An 18,202-nucleotide genomic window follows, 5' to 3' on the forward strand; every position below is an offset into this window, starting at 1 on the left:
TTTTTTTTTTTTTTTTTTTTGGTAAGGGAAAGAATAGCATCTAAGGCCCATATAACGGTATACATTTTTATACTTAAATGGTAACCCATGTAAGAGGAAACATTTAATGCCTTACAAGATTATATATTTGTTTTTGCACACATCTGGGCAAGAGAGAGAGTGAGGGAGGTTGGGAAGAAAATGTGTAACGGTGGTCAGCATTCCAAATATTTCCAAACAGTTGAGGAAGTGATTAATGATTAAAATTTGAAATGGAGAAAATGGCGCGTGGGCCCTGGGTCGACGTTCCCACTAATGAGAGAGCGAGCACATGCGTTGAGCAGAAGGGACGCAGTGATCATTTTTAACTGCCATGTGTCTAAGTCTAAAGGTAGGGGCACAGTCTCTGGTTAGGGACCACATTCCCTTTGAAATATCTATGGCTTATATATCCGACACTTCCAAGTGTTTTCCACTTTGTTTTTGTTTTCATTCACATGGCTTTTCATGTTTCACATGTTTTCTTTATGGCTCGACCTTTTTTTAACAAAGTTCATTGTACCAAGACTTGGTAGTCATGAGTAGAGAAAATGGACCTTTATGTCCATAAAATTTTAATATCATAAAGACTTAAAAGTCATGAAGAGAGAAGATGAAGTTAACTTTCATGAAATTTCAAAGCAGTGAAAATTTGGGTGTCAAATTTTATTTTATTTTATTTTATTTTTTTTGGTTGGTTGTGTGGGAGGGGGATTTACTATTACTCCCCTATATTTGGCCCATATTTCCTAACTCCCTTATATTTGGCCCATATTTCCTAAAATTCTCTTATCTTTTATTTTTTTACTGATATTATCTTATTTTTTTTATTTTTATATCTCTTTTTCTCTTTACCTTTTTAAATACCTAGATTACTTTTCTTTTTCACTTCTAACTTGTTTCATTTTTTTTCAAATTGATTGGTTCAAAACATGATTTGAATCAAACCATTAAGAAGTTGTGCCTCATCCAATCATCAAGGATATTATAAATTCAAAAAATAATAATTTTATATCTGATCTATATCTATATCGGTATCATATGTTTTAATCGGACAGTACATGTTTTTTTTTTTTTAATCTTTAGATTGGTTGAGACTGATACCAACCTAACACCGATAAAAAAAAACGGATTGCTAAACTTTTAATGATGGATGAGATTAAAAAAATGATAATAATAAATAAATAAACAATATCCTTGATGATTGGATGAGATAAAAATAATAATAAATAAATAAATAATATCTTCAAGGACACATTAGCTAGTCAACATCCTTGATAATTGGATTGGACAAAACTTGTTAGTGGTTTGATTCAAACTATGTTTTAAACCAACCAATTTGAAAAAAGTGTAATTGGTTACGAGTGAAAGATGAGGGTAATCTGAATATTTAAAAAGAGCAGGAGAGAAAGAGATGTAAAAATAAAAAAGCAGATGAATATCAATAAAAAAGTAAAATGTAAGGAGTTTTATTAAATATAGGCCAATGCAGGGGAGTGATAATAAATTCTTTTTTTTTTGGTAAAGAAGAAAAGATAAAAACTTATCTCCATGAAAGAATAACGTCTAAGACCCGTACAAGGGTATCCATTTATAGCCTTAAACGATAACCCATATAAGAGGAGACATTTAATGCCTTAAAAGATTATACATTTTTTTTGCACACATCCGGCAAAAGAGAAAGAGAGAGTGAGAGAGGTTGGGAAGAAAATGTGTAACGATGATCTCCATTCCAAATATTTTCAAGCAGCTGAGGAAGTGAGTAATAATTGAAATTTGAAGTGGAGAAAATGGGACGTGGCCCCTGGGTTAGTGCTCCCACTAATGAGAGAGCAAATAAATGCATTGAGCAGGAGGGACACACAATGATCATTTTGCACCCTCATGTGTCTAAATGTAAGGCCACACTCTATGGTAGAGACCACATTCCCTTTGAAATATCTATGGCTTATATATCCGACATTTGCAATTGTTTTCTACTTTGCTTTTGTTTTCCTTCACCACTCATTAAAGGAAAATCACAGCCACCAGGGCTGTCCTTGTCTGCCTCCCTATACCACGGGGGATTCCTTATGGAGGTCATACCAAACCCTCCCTTTACTATCAATGTGGGAAGACTTGGTCCACTAAATTATAAATGAGAAAGGATTGAACATGCTGTTGAAATACGATAAACTAGCAAAATGCACCAAGCATAGGGCCAATACAGAAGTTGGTTTCTCACATTCTTTGAAGCAAAAGGTTGGGAATACCTTCCCTGTGTTGCCATCCCATTGGTACATATCACTATCATGCAACAAACGGATCACCCTCTCATATTGTTTAAATAATTCATGATAGAATTGTTCATTTTCATTTAGAGGGCTGTAAAATTGTCCCTCACAAACAAATAACTTAAAGTATTTTATCCTTTACGGTTATTTTTTATTTTTCAATTTTAAAACTATGGTAATTTAGGTGACTAATTCTTGAAAAGTGTTTTTACCCAAAAAAAAAAAAAAAAAACCGCTTGAAAAGTGAAAAAGGAGTTCTTAATGTCTTATATTGCCCAAACTATTCGAATATAATTCAGTTCATACAAAATGCTTCGAAAAAGTGTGAATTTTATAAAATCTTTTACTCTTCCTTGAATTTAACAAAATAATTTGTTTTATTAAGACAAAGTGATTCCATCATTTAATTATGTCCTTATTTTATTTTCAAGTTCTGAGAATGAGTCGACCGATCCTAACATCATCAATGAAGAGTCGGAAATCAAAGCCCCCTCATAGATAAAAATATCTCCAACACAGACAAGAAAATTTTATTTTATTTTATTTTTTGAACGAATACAGTTAGGGCCCGTTTGGTATCGTTCTAAAAAAACGTTTCTGGAGTTTTTTCGTTCTATTGGAACGAAAAAACGGAATCTTCTGTTTGGTGCACTTATGGTCCGTTTCTGTTTTTTTGAAACAAAAAGTGAAAAAAAAACTGAAAAAACGAGATTTGACGGAACTCCAAAATGGAGTTCCGTCTTCCCAGTTTCGTTCCATTTTACAAAAAAAAAAAAAAAATTTCCCGATAAAAATTTGAAATTTTAAAACACCATTTTTTCGTTTAAAAACTGCGTTTTGACACAGAAACTGAAATTTTCGTTTTTGAAACGAAACAACATTTCTGGAACAAAAACGATACCAAACAGGCCCTTAGGAGAGACAAAAAAGATATATGCTTTCCATAAGTCCAAAGCCAACACTACCCCATGCTCCCACATTCCACTTCAGCAAAAATATTATTAACATGGGTGCGACAAACGCCTATTTGTCAAAGGTTTGGTAGAATGTCCAATCTGATTTGTATCATGTAGCTCATCATTAAGAAAAGCATCAACCAAATGTATTGGTAGTGTTTTGTTTTTTTTTTTTGTTTGTTTTTGTTTTGCTAAATTAATTCGTCTATATTGATCCCACAATTGCATGGATCGGAGTATATTAGAATTAAATGACCATCTCCCATTATTTAAATAATTCATGATAAAACTGTTCACTTTCATTTAGAAGGCTGCAAAATTGTCCCTCAAAAACAAAAAACTTAAAGTATTTTATTTTTTGGGATTATTATTTTTTTTCAACCTTAAAGCTAAGCTAATTAGGTGACTAGCTCTTAAAAGTGTTTTCACCAAAAAAATAAAAAAATAAAAATAAAAATAAATAAAAAATATCTTGAGAAGTGAAAAAAGAAGTATTTTGGTTTTTATATTGCCCGAACTATTTGAATATAATTCCTTTCATCCAAAATGGTTCAAAAAAAATGTGAATTTTCTAAAATCTTTTACTTTGGCTTGGATTTAACAATATAATTTATATTATTAAAACAAAGTGATTCCATTATGTCTTTATTTTATTTTCAAATTCTGAGACTTGGTCGATCGATCTTAACATCATTAATGAGGAGTCGGACGACAAAGCCTCCTCAAATTAAAAATGTCTCCAACACCAACAAGAAAAATTTTATTTTATTTTTTAGACGACTTCAAGTTAAGAGAGACTCACTTTTGATCTAGACTGGGATTCTCAGTATAGTCTAAGATTTCATTTTATGTAATTTGTTTTGTTTTTATAATTTTGGTTTTTTATTCTGTTGACAGTCAATGCCGAAGATGGAACAAAGATCTAAAGGCTCTTTTGTAATCTGCTATTTTTTTTTTTTTTTATATAATATACTTGACTGACCTTTAGGAAAAAAAAAATCAAGAATGATAAAAAAGATATATACTTTCCATAAGTGCAAAACAAACACCACCCCCCATGTTCCCACAATCCACTTCGGCGAATAATTCACGAAATATTAACCTGATTGTGACAAACGCTCATTTCCAAAAGGATTGGTGAAATGTCCAATCAATGTTAATATTAGAATAATTATTCCTCACCATGTGAGCCATTTAATACCTAACAAGAATCAAATCATTGGTATAGACCTAAACCTAAAAAAGGTTAGGCATTATATATTATATACATCTGAAAATAGGTGGTTACGCTACAAGACCACAAGTGGCATTATCTCCAGAAAAATAAATGTTTCACATCCTCTAAATTACTCTATATGCTTATTTTAATTCAAAAAACGAAAGCCCTGATGTAAATTGGATAGGATTCCCCTTGATAGAATTCAAGGGTAGAGAGTGATCCTAAGGCTAAAATAATCTTGGAACACTTGCCCGGATCCTCCAAGCCATAAGATCACTCTTTAATCTGAGGATTCAGATCCATGTTATTTATTTATTTTTTTTATAGTGCCCTTGACATTAAAAGGCTCCTAGGGTTTTAACGATAAACAGTATGAAAGGTTCAATTATTATTATAATAGAAAAAGGCCCACTGATGAATGATCCAAGAAATGCCTTAGAACATCGCTTTTTTGAACGTGACTTCTCGTCTAACGGCTCCACCCCACACGCAACCGGAAAGCATGTCATGACACTCATGACACTCATGACACAGAAAAGTCTCTGAATTTTGTCTTAACCTTTCGTCAAAGAAATGTACAGCTGCTTTGAGCTCATCTTCTTTTAACAAAAGGCCAAAATAAAAAATAAAAAACTTTATAGATTATTTATTATTTTTCTTTTTGTGGGTAAGATTGTAGGTTATCTTTGACATAATTTATAGGAGAAGTGTTTTTTGTATAATGAGTGATTTTCAAGTGTGTCAAAGCATTAATGGGAGTGCATAAAAAAGTATTCATATTAGTCACATTTTTTCGATTTTATGGGAGATATATCGGTCATTTCACCTCAGGTGTCTAAGTGTAGGGATTACACTAACCCATAAAAATTTTTTTCCCCTAATTTATATTTATATTTAAGGAAAGTGTAGCTCTTGTGTATGCATGGAGATTAATAGGACCACATAAGGAAGTATCGACAAAGGCATCATATTGCATTTCATGGGGGTGGAATGGTCATTTTGCCCCCATGTGTCTAGGTATAGGGGTCATACTCCCCCACATAAACTATTTCCATTTCTATGGGGGAGTGTGGCCATTGTATCCAAACACATGGGGGCACGAAAATGAACGGCTCATACCCCATGAAATAGAAAATAAGAGTTTTGTTTATACTTTCTCGTACACTCCCATTGGCTCTCATGTATGCGTAAGACCCACAGTCCTCTATAGAAAACACTTCTCTTATAATTTAAATAATTTATGAATAAATTATAAATAAGGGAGAAAGTTTCATGTCTTGGAATGCCCTTGGCCAGAGACAAAGGGGGTGTGAAATGATTATGCCCTACACTTGGGTTATAACTAGACATAATAAATTATATAGTGATAACTTTGGTATGCTAATTGCACAATATGTTAGGTAACCTTGAAACTTTTATTAAAAATATGTCTTTTACAATAAGAACAGTTTTCTAAGTAGTGGATTTTAATTATAAGGGGAAATAAACACTCCTTCAAACCCAGAAATCATAAAAACCCTTGGCTCTTTCAGATCTCAAAATTTGATATTCAGAAGATGTTCAAGAAGCAGGCACGAGATCGTATTGGTGGAGGAGGGTCTGAAGGAACTTCTGGAGGTCCTGGGATGTACAAGGTATCTTCTACTCATAAGCCCCTTATTCCTTCTCCTTCTCCTTCTCCTCCTCCTGCTCCTGCTGCTCAAGACTCTAGTTCCCTGCTTCCATTAGCTTCTGTATCTGGTGTCATACATAAGTTTCAGACAGCTATAAAGGGTACTCAAAGTAATAAGAATTCGGGAAGAATCAGAATTGGAAACACCAGTTGCCAATTAAATCCAGCTGCCATGGCCGCAAAGCAACCCTTTTCTCTTGAGTTTCAGACTGTTGAGGAAGGTATTCAAAGCAATGAAAACTCTGGTATTATTGAGATAGGGAATTGAAGTTGAAGGTATGAAATCCGTACACCTTCAAGGCCTGAAGACTCTTCACACACTCAAAACTCTACGTTCCTTTCCTCGCTTCCTTTCTTGTTAAGAGCATCCACCTCAGACCCCTTCGGACCAATTTCTAATCTGTCTCGTGCAGGTCCGTGTCAACATAAAATGCAAACAAGTAGAGCACTTTTGTAACTCTTTGTGTTTGTTTTGATTGTGAATGAATTTTATGTTTATTATGAAACTGGTTTATTTGTTTATCTTTCCCAGAAATTTTCTGGGAATTAAGATAGTTAAACTTCAGGCAGAGTTAAACTTCAGGCAGAGTCTTCAACAAAACTACCTTATATGTCTTTTGGGAAAGGAAAGAGTTAATTATATTAGATTAGGGAATAATTAAAAAGGCCAGCTTTGGCTTCCTTTCTAATCACAAGACAAAGGGTCGGAGGAGGTAGACCTCCTATACAAAAACTCAGATCTTGAACAGAATTTACAACCTCTGATATCGATCTTGGAGAGGAACCCATGAATACTGTTATACCAAGGGGCATGATAGATATGATCTATTTTTTTTCCCATTTTTTGGGTAAAGAGTGTATTATTTAGGGAACAAAATTCAGCCGACTGTCACAAGGAAATAGAATGTATTTTATAAAATATTATAACCTAATAAGGTATTTGTGAGCCTTAGTGAGAAGTGAATTATTCTATTATAGTAACCAAGTAGCCGCAACTTGGGTGACATCCAAATTTTTTTCCTATCCGCGAGAGGCTCTTGCACCCAGACACATGGGTGCAACCCCTGTCAGAGGCATTTGTGGTGTAGGGGACTCCTAAGAGATAAAAAAATGAAAAATAAAGTCTTGTCCCATGATTTAGATTGCAAAAGTGTAAGAGGGGAAATGTATTTTGATGATACCGAGATTTTTGGCCTTCTCTATGCCTTTCTTTATTGCTAAATACAAAATTCAAGGGTATATGATGGCCGAGGAGTGTGTCTAAATCAACATGCATCATGAATTCGACTCCCCTTATCATAATTTTAAAAATTGAATCGAAGCAACATTAGCGGAGACTGATCTTATATGATATCAATCCACTGATAAGGTATACAGGTAAAATGACCTAAAAAACTTGTTTTTTTTATAAATAAAACCAGGTTAAATCAGATCCTAATTGATACTGATTAGGAGTTTTAAAACCCTGCTATTACTCCCTTGGGATCAGCCCCGCAACATCTATGGTTCTTACATGATTTGATGTATATTTAGCAAAAATGGAAACACGCGTTATGGGTTTTAAATGGTGAAACACTCCAAATGGCATGGTAAGAATATCAGAGAATGGCAAAAAAATGGACACCAGATGATATATTGGTTTTAAAAACGTGTGGATTATTAAAGAAAAACAAAAACCAAAAAACAAAGAACAAAAAACAAAAAACAAAACAAAACAAAAAAAAAAACAGAAGACCATGAAAACAGCAGTATATTATTCTTGAGCTGTAGAAGAGAAAGAGGGAGAAAGAGCCCTGGAAGAGATAAAAAAAGGATGAAAGAGAGAGAATATAGAAGCTTAGAATTGCAATAAAGTGTCTCCAATAATTATTCCTGAGGACCACTGACTTGTGTTGAATTCTATTGAATGATGGTTTGGTGTTCGAAGCTCCAATAAAGTATCTTTATAAGAAAGACTATAAAAGAAGGACAAAAAAAGAAGAAATGGGAAAAAGAAATAGAAGAGAGTTGCTAAGGCTCTTGCTCAAATCACTCTACTACCACTCCTGAGTGAGTTATTGGTCCACTGAAGGCTAGGTACGTGACTAGTAGTTGGGAATTTTTATCTAAACTAGAGGGTTTTGCAAAAAAAAAGAAGAGAAAGAAGGGAAAAAGCGTCCACACAAGCAAGGCACATTTGAAGATTCAATTGTTGAGGGGTTGTTGAAGATTTCATTGTGCATTAAACCATTGGTAGTGATGGTAACAAGATATTCCACCAAGAATCAAGATTTGACACTTTGCGAGGGTTGTAAGGATCTCTATCACTTACCCTTGTTCATTTACAATTGTAATATCCTGAAATTGATTAGGGGTATTTTCATCTTTTCACTATTGTAAGGTCAGGGTGATTTAAAGTGGGGATATCAAACTATTGAGAGTGCATCGGTACTTGGTAAATGTTAAAAAATCATCCATTGGATATAACTACACTATAGAATAACTTTAGGGTTTTTACCCTATAAATTACCATGCTGCTTGAACCTTGACTTACCTTTGCCACTGGACCATAATTTAACTTTTCTTTTCAAATTTTTTATTTTAATGCCAACTTTGATATTGAATTATTTAATTAAGAATAAAAATTTATATATATATATATATATACACACACACATATTAACTTATTATACATATGTACAATTAACTAACAAGTGGATAAGACCTAACTAATTAACAACATAAACTAACTAATTATTGCTAATTAATAATTAACAAATGAAGGCTTTGCTAATAAAGTTGTGAACCTTCCTTTTGAAATGTTGATAGCCTTGAGCTTAAAGTAAGGGAGATAAAATAGGGAGAGAGAGAGAAAGAGAGAGAGAGAGAGAGAGAGAGAGAGAGAGAGAGAGAGATAGAAAGAATTGGAGATGAAGTAGGAAACAGAGAGGTAAACTTGAAGATGAATTAGGGAGGGGAGAGAAAAGTTAAAACATGGCTCTCTTGTCTGTCGCCCTCTATTTAAGAAAAATAAAATGAATATATGTATATATATATATATATATATATCGTGGAGAAGAAAGAAGAGAAGGAAGAACAAAAAAAAAAGGAGAAAAGAAATCAAGGTTTCAAACGATTTTCAAAGTAAGAGTCTTTAGCCTATGATATAATTATTTTTATGTCCTACTTGGGGATAAACCATGATTTAAATGTATGAAATTTTGGATTATGAGTTTAATGAGAGAGAAAATAAAATTTTGACATGTTAAAAGTAATTTTTGGGTTAGAACAATAGTCCGAGATTTTTCATATTATTGAACATAGTTAGAGATTGTTTTATGATATGAAATAATTACAGGGAGTACATAGATGTGTTTACGTGACCTCCTAAAATTTTGATTAAATTTTGAGATAATATGATACACCAAAAAATTCATGTACACGGATAGGTCACTATTAGAGAAGTTTTATGTACTCAAAAATTGGAGTGATGACGAGGGATATAGGCTTTGATTTTTTATATAATTTTTTTTACTGTAAATAAATTTATCAATCTTCTAAATTCATGAAAATTTTGAGAGTGATTTGATTTAGAAATGTGGATTAATGAATTTTTCAAATTTATTGAGCAAAATATGTTACAGTCTGAAGACCGTTTTCTAAGGGATTGATACCTGACCTAAGGAGATTTTTTTTTATGTGTATGAGACTTATATATATGAGTTAGGTTTCAATAAGATCTAATTTCAACTTATTTGAAATTTTAGAGATATTTATTTTCTACTTTTTTATGTCAGTAGGCAGAATAGGTTAAAGTAGAATATTGATAAAATTATATTCAAAGATACAAGGATTGTTTTATTTTGAATGATAAACGAAACTGATATTTGGAATGACATCAAAGTGAGTTAAACCTCTACCCTAATATGTTTATGTTTATAAGTATTATCTAAAATAGAATTTTATGAACACTAGATATATTTTAAACATTTAATGTTCATAGTGTTTTGTCATTAAAAATCCGATCTTGCATGCCTAATATTTTGTACATTAAAGAATGATGAATAAATTGAATTTTTTTCCATGGTTTGCATTATATGTATATAGTAGAAGTTTTCAAATGGAGCATTGATTACATAATGTTAATTACTGATATTATGCGTTAAGTTGTGATTATGATTGCATGGAGTAGTGTACTATATGCATTACATGATTCTTATACTACATAAGTTTTTTTTTACACAGAATTTTTGAAAACACTAGTTTATATAAATTTACTTTTTTAATGTATGAGATGCATTGTTTATTATGGTAATGATGTTTTACATTACTGGCTTTGATTGAGGGACGGATATGAAACTTGATCATTGTTTTGTTATTTGTTTTTGTTGTTTTGATGATTTTTATAAAAATTAAAACTGATTTCATGTTTACATAGAGACTGACTAGGGTGGAATGTGGGTATTGATCACACTTGAATTCTAAACTTGTTTGTATTTATATATATTTTCGTTCTTGGATGACTTTATTGTTACTTGTCTTGCTTTATCAATTTAACCCAAGGGAGTAGCGCAGTTGGTGAGCAACGAACTTGGTATGAGCCGTAAACTCAGACGTCCTAAGTTTGATTCGCACTAGGCACACCTTGGGCCACTCACACGGGGGTATTTAGTGCTCTTCACTTCTTTCAGCGACAGTTGAATCATTCTCATTCAACCCTGGTATGACCCGGTCCATGCAGTTGGAGGCTTAGTATTGGCCCATAGGACTAGTCAGGCCAAAGGCTTGGATACCCATCGTTAGCAAAAATAAATAAATAACTAAATAATATATGTTTATCAACATTGCCATTATAATGTTGTGGTGAGGATTGATTAATTGGACTTTTTCTTTGCGGAACTGTGAACTATATGGAACCTACCCTCCGTAGGATTTACGTATTATTACTTGACATTCGGGAGGTATGACTTGATCTTTGAGAGGTTAGACACATGATAGTTTCTATGAGTTTCTTTATATTGAGTGGAGGCAATGTGTGATTATGACACATTGGTCATTAATGAATGATATTGTCAATTCATTGTTTGGCTTCTTTTGATTTATCATGTGTACTTATGCGGCTATATAAATATAGTAATGTAAGTAAATGAGGGATGCTTGTGTTTTTGTTTTCTTGAAAACTTTTATATTATACTATATGTCTTTCCTGTTATTGGTTATATGATCGTGACTTCCACCATGTTTAGTGTGGTGATTCTATTTACTAAGTTTCTTCCCAGACACTTATCCTTACAAATTAAGAATGACGTTGATGAGGACGATTATGGAGATGACGTGAATGTTGAACCTATCGTTCATCAGTAGGAGGACATTGCTTATGGCTTCGAAGAAGACAATGATTTTTATTTTTACACGATGTACATTTTGATCAAACTTTGCAACCGTAATTTAATTCAATTTTACTTTAAGTTTGAAATTTGAAATAGATAGTTGAACTTTGAATTTTATTATTATATTAGTTTAGTTTTAACTCTTGCTTGTACTTATGTTGCATGTGGATGCTACTCCGATTCATTATCACTTAAAACTTAAAGATCTTGTAAACCGTTGATGTAAATTCCCAACCAAGTACCTAGATGTGGAGATCTTTAAAGGGAGAGCAAAGAAGGATTTGGTCTTGCCCCTGGTTGATAAATTTAAAGATTGATTATCAGGGTGGAAGCGTAGGATGCTTTCTCTGGTTGGTCGAGTGGAGTTGGTCAAAACAGTTATGAGCAGTATTCCTATACACAACTTTGTTGTGTATATGTGGCCGTCCAGCTCTATTTCCCTTATAGAAAGATGGATACATAATTTTATCTGGAGTGGGGACGTTGAGACTTCTAAAGCAATTTCGGTGAGCTGGGGAAAGGTTTTCCATCCTAAGGTGGAAGGTGGTTTGGGCATTCGAAGGCTTAGAGATGTTAACATGGCTCTATTGGCTAAGCTTACTTAGAAAATAAAGTCTGACAAAACAAAATTAGCTGATTTCTTAAGAGGTCGTTTTCTCTCTCCTTCAGGAATTCCCAAAAAGTCTTATGTATGTTCTTCAGTGTGATCAGGGATCAAAAAGGTTTGGGGCTTTATGGAGGCTAATGAGCGATGGATTGTAGGTAATGGGGAGCAAATCTCTTTTTGGTATGACCACTAGCTCTCTGACAAATTGATTTTGAATGAGATGGGTATAAATCCTGAGGTTCGCTTGGAGGCAAAGGTAGCTGATTTTATTGCACATGGTGAATGGTGCCTTCCTCAGGTGACCTCTCTGAGCCTTCAGATTATTTGTTCCAAAATTTATCAATTTCCTATTACTTCAGTAGCTCAGGGGGATACGAGGGTTTGGACTCTTTCTCAGTCAGGAAAATTCTCAGTTTTTTTCTGCTTACGAAGGTCTTCATGCTAAATCACAAAAGGTCCCACAGAGAAGTTTGATATGCATGAAGGGTGTTTCCCCTAGGGTGTCAACTCTGGGATCGCGAGTGATGCATGGCAGGTTGCCTACAGATGAAAAAGTGGAAAAATGTTCTATCCCTATGGCCTCAAGATGCTCGCTTTGTAATGGGCAAGTAGAATCGATGGAGCATATTTTCTAACACTGTAGTTTCTCTGCAATGGTGTGGTCTGAGTTTTTACAGGTCTTTGACTTGCAATGGTTGGGTTTCTCGTCCATTCAGTAGTTCTTCCCTTGGTGGAAGAGAAAGTTGAATGGAATTCATCTGAAACAAATATGGGGTGCATCTTTTATTTATGTTTTATATCATATTTGGATGGAGAGAAACCGCAGGAGATTTGATAACAATAGTAGATCTGCTAGTTTCGTAGTGAAAGATGTTATTATAGATCTGTAGGGAGTATCTTAGGTGGTTCCAGTAGTGATTAAATCTATGAAGGACTTGATTCTCTCTACCACTTTGAAGCTGATAAGAGCAAAGCCTACGACAAAAAAATCACTGAAATTTTCTGGGTTTGTCCTCCCATCGGTTGTAGCAAGACTAACATTGACGGTTGCTCCCTTGGCAACCCAGGAAATGCAAGTGTAGGTGGTGTAGTTCGGAATGGTCAAGGGGTTGTAACGATATACTTTGCCTCATATCTGGGTAATGCAACTAATTTTGATGTTGAGTTCTCAACCTTTTTTGAAGCTATTAGGTTTGCTCAAAATTTGAATCAAAATTGGATTCTAGTTGAGAGTGATTCGAAGGCTGTGATTTGGTGTGTTTCGAGTTTCAAAATCCCATGGAAGTTTAAACAACAATGGATTAGTTCCCTAGAATTCTTAAACTCTATCACATAGAGTATTCACCATTGCTTTCGTGAAGTTAACACAGTGGCAGATGGTTTGGCAAAGCATGCAGCGGCAAACTATTTATCATGTATTTGGGACGCTCCCCATAGATTCTCAATTTCTGTTATTGAGTGGGATGCAGTGGGTAAACCTTGATTCAGATTTTCATAAGTTCTGTTTGCTTTTAATGGTATCTTTTTCTCTCTGCTGATGGCAATGCGAAAGGTGAAGTGATCTTGAGTTGTGATGTGCCCATGGGGCCTTGTAAATTCTATATTCTTTCTTAATAATATATATTCTTGCTGACTTTAAGCAAAAAAAAGCTAGGTGGTGTTTGATAAAAAACCTAATCTAGACTTGTATCATTGTAGAGCATTGTATAAGCCAAAAATATTTGAATTTTATTATTGGGGTGTTTGGTGAATGCTGAACACGAGAGTTGTAAATTTCGATAGTGTATCTACCATTTTCAACGTTGTAGGGCCCACCCAAACCACGTATATTTTGTGTTGTGATTTTCTTGTGATTTTTGGAGTGTGTTGTAGGATGGTCAAGTGTAGATACTTGAAAGAGCCGGTGTTTGAAAGTTTAGATGTGTGCATGACTATTTGTGAGACTATTTGTGAATATTGTGTGTATGTGCAACGTTTTAAGGAACAAGCAATAGAATGGTAAAAAGGAAAGTTTAAGTACCCTAATTCACCACCTTTTAATATCAGCCTTAGTTTAACATGTCATCAATAATAGCCCTCATAACCCAATCAAGTGATGAATCAAGCTTATTAAGTACCAAAACCACAGGCAAGTAAGCAAAAGCAATAATATATATGTAAACTAAAATCTCCTATCCAAGGGTATCACGCCCGAATCGCTTCAACTTCCATTAAAGAGGAAGAAAACCTAAGACTTGCGTTACATTTAGAAGAAATGAAAGTTCAATCACAACACAAAGGGCTAATTTAATTCACAAAAACTAACACTTCACAATTAAAAGGTCATGATTTCAATTCTCCTTGGTGATACTTATCATTTAAAAAAAAAAATCAACTTCTAAAGCTTGTCCTAGTCATGATGACGTTAACATAACCATTAATGATTAACCAACCCATGTAAGGATTTAGTTATTGGTATTCTTAGCGGTGTAAATTGGTCACTTTTACCTTTATTGTTTATAAAAAAAAATATATATTATATGATTTTACATGTAAATTGATACTTGTAAACGATCTAGATCAATCAGATATTGATATCAATCTCAACCGATATTGAAAAAAAACTTATTAGGATTTTACTTGTAAATTGATACTTGTAAATGATCTGGATCGATTAATATCAATCTCAACCGATATTGATACGATACAATTAATACCACCAATATGATATTGATACTTGGAACTGTGAACCCATATGAATGTAAATTAACATTTCATACGTCTTGGTTCTAGGCTTCTAGCCATGTTGGTGCCTTCTTAGGCAATGTTTGAAAAGCAAGAAAACAGAAGAAAAAAAGTCTAAATTTGAAGAAAAAGATAGGGCTAAAATGTAGCCGCGCTTAAGCGTTCGCAACTTGCAAACATCACATTTTAATCTCAATCGTTGATTTAATAATATTAAATCTCTACCATTGAAGATGTAAAATCATTCAATCTGCTACCGGTTCTCCCAAGCTGTCGATCTCCTCCTCTTCTTCTTATGGCCACCGCCCACACCTGCTTTTATGGAATTTTTAGTTCAAATCCCACCCTCTCTGCCACCCCACAACCCCGTTCTTTCTTTGCATATGCGAAAAAAATAGCCATAACGCACCCATAATCCCCAACAAAGTTGTTGATTCTGAATAAGTTCTTGCTGTCCTCGAAGCTGCTCCATATGATGCAAGCTTGGGATTGCAAGATTAGCCTCTAGGAAAAACTCTGATGAGCCTTCCCTTTTCCTCTCTCTCAACAGGTATTTTGCTAGATACCCAGCACTCGGAGCTGCCACTATAACCTACCACAGGGTTGTACCTTCTCTATTGTCTCAGTCACCACCTCAGCCATGGCCCAAGACCATTGAAGGTGGAATTGCAGAGATCCTTTTTTATCATCGCCTTCGTTAGGGAATCTTAAACCGAGCTTTCTCATCCTCATGACAATGTTTCTCTTTTCTTCTTTGTCTTTCTCTAGTTCCTCTCTGGCGACCACAATGTTGCCTTAGCAGTGTAGAAACGCAACCCTAAAACGATGCAGAAGATAATGGAAAAACAAAACAAACAATACACACGGATTTTACGAGGTTCGGAAAGGTTGCCTACGTCTCCGGTGAGATGAGATCCTGCTTCACTATCAATGGAGAATAGGGTTACAACGTTTGTCCTCACACTTCTCAGTATTGCTTGTATTACAGAGAAAGAAACCCTCGCTACAAATATATAGCGAAAAATCCTAATCCAGAAAGTACACAATTGCCCTCAAATAAAAAATTCGAGCGGGGGGTTGTGCCCCCTACACCCCTTGCTATGCAGGGGGGCCTCCTGCCCCCCTTGCAATCCCCACGACTTGCTAACCGGCTAGCGAGATCATCGTCCTGCCTGTCTAGGTGCTGCACCAGTACTCCCTGGATTAAACTACGACGGAATACAAGACATCATACACCAACAATCTCCACCTTGGCTTGAATTCTGTCGAGCCTCCTGTAAAGATAACTTGTAGACGTCTTCAACATTATACCTCATTAGAAGTACAAACCCGCACCTGTTTGGTGTGTCCCTCATCTTTAACAATGAGTAATATTAATCAAGTCCAAACAGGACTCGAACTTCTCTGTAGTAACTGGCTTTGTAAACATTTTTGCAGGATTGAGATCTGTATGAATTTTTCTCAAGTGAATACTACCTTCTGACACAAGCTCCCTGATCTTGTGAAATCTCACATCAATATGCTTTGTCCTTGCATGAAACACCTGATTCTTTGCAAGATGTATGGCACTCTGACTGTCACAATGTAACACTGTACCTCCTTGCTCCAACCCCAACTCATGAACCAGCCCAGCCAACCAGACTCCTTCCTTGGCAGCCTCAATTGCTGCCATGTACTCTGCCTCTATAGTGGACAATGCAATTGTAGACTAAAGCATCGCCCTCCATGATATAGGTCCACTAGCGAATGTAAACACATACCTGTAGTAGACCTCCTCTTGTCTAAATCACCAGCATAGTCAGAATCAACATAACCTGCCAATTCTGTAAAACTTCCCTTGCCACTAAACATAACACCTATATCTTTAGTCTTGCTTAAATATCTAAAGATCCACTTAATTGCATTCCAATGCTCCTTCCCTGGATTACCCATATATCTGCTAACAACACTGACTGCATGAGACAAATCCGGTCTGCTACAAACCATAGCATACATGAGACTCTCAACTGCGCTAGCATAAGGGACTTGAGACATCTGCTCAACCTCCTCATGTGTTGTAGGGCATTCCCTTTCAGATAACTTAAAGTGGCCAGCTAACGGAGTGCTACCCGGCTTGACATTTTTCATATTGAAATGCTCTAGCACCTTTTCAATATACCTCTTCTGAGTTACCCAAAGTTTACTTGCATTTCTATCTCTAAGGATTTCCATGCCAAGGATCTTCTTAGTGGCACCAAGATCATTCATCTCAAATTCAACATTCAACAAAGACTTCAAAGAGACTATATCATGTTTGTTCTTTGTAGCAATGAGCATGTCATCAACATAAAGCGTCAACAAAATAATGGAAGTATCATTTGACACTTTATAATAAACACAACTATCATACTCACTTCTTGTGTAGCCAATCTTCATCATGTGGGAATCAAAGCGCTTGTACCACTGCCTAGGAGATTGCTTAAGGCCATAAAACGACCTCTTAAGCAGACAAACATGGTCTTCCTTTCCCTGCACCTTGAAACCTTTAGGCTGCTCCATGTAAATCTGTTCCTCCAAGTCACCATGAAGAAATGCAGTTTTCACATCAAGTTGTTCAAGCTCTAAATCATACATGGCCACCAAAGCAAGTAGTACTCTGATCAAAGTGTATTTCACCACTGGAGAAAATAGTTCATTGTAGTCTATCCCCTCCTTCTGTACATAGCCCTTGGCTACAAGTCTGGCCTTATACTTTTCACTCTCCTTCTCAGATGTTGCCTCTTTCGTAAGAAAGACCCATTTACACCAAATGATTTTTCTTCCCTTGGGGTTTTCCACAATCTCCCAAGTCTTGTTCTTCTGTAGAGATTCCATTTCCTCCATCATAGTTGTCATCCATTTATCATGATGTGCATCACTCAAAGCATCATGATAAGAAGATGGATCACCTGTACCCACAGTGAGGGCATAGGCAACCATGTCCTCAAACCCGTATCTCATAGGTGCTTTGTGAATACGCTTCCCTTTACCCTTTGCCACAATATAGGAAACTTCTACTGCTTCCTGTTGTCCTGGTAAGTCACTTGATGACTCATTCTCTCTTGTTGTTTCTAACTCACCTAACTCCACCTGCACAGTAGAACCTTCTTTATTTTCATCAACTGCTTGTGAATGGTAATATGACTTCACTATATGAGACTCATCAAATACAACGTCTCTGCTAACCATAACTTTCTGTGAACTTGGATCCCACATCTTAAATCCCTTTACACCTTTCTTAAAACCAAGAAAGATACATTGCTTAGACTTTGAGTCTAACTTGGAACGCTGCTCGCTCTTAACATGCGCATAGGCTGGACAACCAAATATTTTTAGAATAGAATAA

This window comes from Macadamia integrifolia, chromosome 3, assembly GCF_013358625.1.
Source record: "Macadamia integrifolia cultivar HAES 741 chromosome 3, SCU_Mint_v3, whole genome shotgun sequence".
NCBI lineage: Eukaryota > Viridiplantae > Streptophyta > Magnoliopsida > Proteales > Proteaceae > Macadamia > Macadamia integrifolia.